This window comes from Nicotiana sylvestris, chromosome 9 (assembly GCF_000393655.2).
Source record: "Nicotiana sylvestris chromosome 9, ASM39365v2, whole genome shotgun sequence".
Taxonomy (NCBI): Eukaryota; Viridiplantae; Streptophyta; class Magnoliopsida; order Solanales; family Solanaceae; genus Nicotiana; species Nicotiana sylvestris.
The window spans coordinates 99,225,913-99,229,848 of record NC_091065.1 but is presented as its reverse complement, the minus strand read 5'-3'; positions in this window follow the sequence as shown (position 1 = coordinate 99,229,848).

Sequence of the window (3,936 nt, the reverse complement as noted above, 5' to 3'; positions counted from 1 at the left end):
CTTAATTAAATACTACTCTCTTTTAACATACCTTGTACACCTTACTATCATGGCCATGTAGTACCTTGTATGGCACTAGTCCATAAATACCGAGTATTTTAACTCGGACCGTATTTTATCCCAACATGCCAAACTTTGACAAAAAATTCATTTTCTTAGACTTGCTCACCCTTTCACATTCGTGAATTTACTAATCACTTGTGAAATAGCATTATCCATATAATCCCCAAATAATCTTTTTCCTTGGACTGATGTCAATTACCTTACGACAAATTCAACGTAAAATACTGCAGGGTGCAACATCGTCATAACATAATACTGCGGGATGTATTATTGATGTAATATTGCGGGGCGTAACATGAAGTATGAGCACCAAATACCGGGTAGGTTGCTTCAACAGATAGAGATTCCGAAGTGGAAGTGGGAGCGAATGACCGTGGACTTTGTTGTTGGGCTCCTGCAGACTTTGAGAAAGTTCGATGCTATTTGGGTGATTGCGGAACGGCTGACCAAGTCCGCTCACTTCATTCTTATGTGTACTACTTATTCTTCGGAGTGGTTGGCGGAGATTTACATCCGAGAGGTTATTCGTTTGCATGGTATTCCAGTTTCCATCATTTCAAACAGAGGTACTCAGTTCACATCACGATTCTGGAGGGTTGTTCAGCATGAGTTGGGTACTTGGGTGAGTTGAGTACAACATTTCACCCTCAGATGGACGGACAATCTGAGTGCACTATTTAGATTCTTGAGGATATGCCCCGTGCGTGTGTGATTGAGTTTGACGGGTCTTAGGATCAGTTCTTGCTACTGGCGGAGTTTGCCTACAACAACAGCTATTAGTCCAGCATTCAGATGGAACCGTATGAGGCTTTAAATGGTAGGTGGTGTAGATCCTCGGAGGGTTGGTTTTAGTCGGGTGAGGCCAGATTATCTGGCAAAGAATTGGTTTAGGATGCTTTGGAGAAGGTTAAGGTGATTCAGGATAGACTCCATACATCCCAGTCCAGACAGAAGAGTTATGCGGACCGGAAGGTTCGTGATGCTTCCTATATGGTTGGAGAGCGGGTTCTGCTTCAGGCTTCTCCTATGAAGGGCGTTATGAGATTTGGGAAGAAGGGGAAATTGAGTCCGAGGTTTATTGGCCCTTTTGACCTATTGAGGCGTGTTGGGGAGGTTTCTTATGAGCTTGCCTTACCTCCCAGCTTGGTAGGAGTTCATCCGGTATTTCATATTTCGATACTCCAGAGGTACTACGGTGATCCGTCACACGTGTTGGATTTCAGCTCAGTCCAGTTGGACAAGGATCTATCTTATGCTGAGGAGCCAGTGGCAATATTGGACAGGCATGTTAGAAAGTTGAGGTCAAAGAACATTGCATCAGTAAAGGTTCAGTGGCGGGGTCAGCCGGTCGAGCAGGCGACCTAGGAGACCGAGCAGGATATGTGCAGTCGTTACCATCATCTTTTCACTACTTCAGGTATGTCTCTATACTCGTTCGAGGACGAATGAATGTTTAAGTCTAGGATGATATAACGACCCGGCTGGTCGTCTTAAGAATTAACGCCCCGATCCCTTATTAACTGTTTTCCTCGTGTTTATTTTTGCTATTTTGATTTGCCGGGATGTTCGGTTTTGAGTTTCGAAGAGTTTTGGGACACTTAGTCCCTAAATGAGAGCTTAAGTGTTGGAAAGTTGACCGTAGTTGGAACAGTGTGAAGACGACCTCGTAATAGAATTCCAATGGTTCTGTTAGCTCCGTTGGGTGATTTCGGGCTTAGGGGTGTGATCAGATGGTATTTTGGAGGTCCGTAGCTAATTTAGGCTTGAAATGCACAAAGGTCAAATTTTGAAATTTCCGGTTCGATAGTGAGATTTTGATCCGAGGGTTGGAATAGAATTCTGGAAGTTGGAGTAGCTCCGTAGTGTTGAATGTGACGTGTGTGATAAATTTCAGGTCATTCGGACGAGGTTTGATAAACTTTTTGATCGAAAGCGTATTTTTATAGTTTTGGAGTTCTTAGGCTTGAATCTGTGGTTGATTCCTCGTTTCGATGTTGTTTTAGGTGTTTTAAGGATTTGTATAAGTTTGGACAGTGGTATTAGACTTGTTTGTGTCTTTGGTTGAGGTCCCGAGGGCCTTGGGATGATTTCGGATGGTTGTCGGAAGAATTGGAAGTGGTTTAAAGTAGCTAAAGCCGCTGATATCTGTCATAACCGTACCTGCGGTTGGGTCCCGCAGGTGCGGAGTTGCAGAAGCGGCGGAGCAATCGCAGAAGCGGAATTGGGGAGGATCAGCAGGGTTCGCAGATGCGGGAGACTTACCGTAGAAGCGGTACCGCATCTGCGAACAAATAATTGCAGGTGCGGAAGCTGGTCTTTAAGTGAAAGGTCGCAAATGCGACCATGTCCTCGCATAAGCAGGACCACAGATGCGGTCCCAGGGCCGTAGAAGCGGATTAACTGGGCAGAAACATATAAATACTTACCTTCGCAAAATTTAGCTATTTTTCACCTCTTTTAAAACGGGAAGAAGCTTGGGGAGCATTTTTCAAGAGGGATTTTCAGAGGAATTCATTGGGGTAAGGTATTTGGTCCCTAAACTCTTTCTTGGAGTGATTTTTATCATTATATGCAAGAAAAATTAAGGAAAATCAGTGGCAATTTGGGGATTAGGGCTTGACTAGTTAGAGACCTTTGAGTGATGATTGAGAGACCATTTGAGGTCCTATTTTGGTACTATTGGTATGACTGAACTCGTGAGAGTGTGAGAATTCTGGAAATGTAAATCTTACGCGATTACGAGACATGGGCCCGAGGGGCATTTTGGTCATTTTACCTAATTTCGCGTATTAGCTTAGAATTTCTTTGTAGAATCCGTTACTTGAAGTGTTATTTACATTATGCAATTGAATTGAATAGATTTGGGCCATTTGGAGTCGAGTACCCGTGGCAAGAGCGTGGTTTCAGATTGATTTGAGCTGGTTCGAGGTAAGTGGCTTTCCTAACCTTATGTGGGGGACCTTCCCCTTAGGATTTAGTATATTTGATAATTGAAATGCCTTGTGAGGTGACGGGTGCATACTTGAGCTAATTGTTGGAAATCAGATTTTTTCTAAGAAATTTTAATTGTGTTCCTTTTTCCTATCTTATACTACTTGCAATTTAAGCGTGTTGTTAGCCTAGAAAAGCATGTTTAATTGACTTAATTGCTTAAACTGTCTTAATTGTATTATATGAAGCATGTTAGGTTAGAATTACCTGTTTACTTAGTACGAAATTGATCTTAATGAGTATTCCTTATATTGTTGTTGCGTGTTTTACTTTGAGATATGAGACGACATCCCGGGAGATCCCCTGCATGTATTTATGATTTGAACTGAGGTACGAGATACCGAGATCCCTAGCGCATATATTGAGGATACCGAGAGATCCTTGAGATACCAAGAGATCCCTAGTATATATTGAGGATACTAAGAGATCCTCGGGATACTGAGAGATCCCCGGTTACTTCCTTGTGCCTGTTTTTGCCTCTGTTTCAGTTATTGAATTCCTCGTCTTCCTGTATTAAATTCTTATTGTTAGATTTCAACTGTACTGCTTATCTTATACTATCATACCTTATATTTTTATTTTAACTCAGTAGGGCCCTGACCTTCCTCGTCACTACCCGACCGAGGTTAGGGTTGACACTTTCTGAGTATCGATATGGTGTACTCATGCCCCTTTCTACGCATGTTTTTCATGTGCAGATCCAGGTACTTTAACTCAGTACTATCACCCTTGAGGCGAGGCGACTGCTCCAGAATTTTCGAGATATATCTGCCGCGTTCGCAGACCGAGGAGTCCCTTTCCATTCTATCTTGTAGTGATAGCCCTTCTATTTTCTTTTGTTGATGTAGACATTTCGGAGTTAGAGCATTTCTATTATATTCG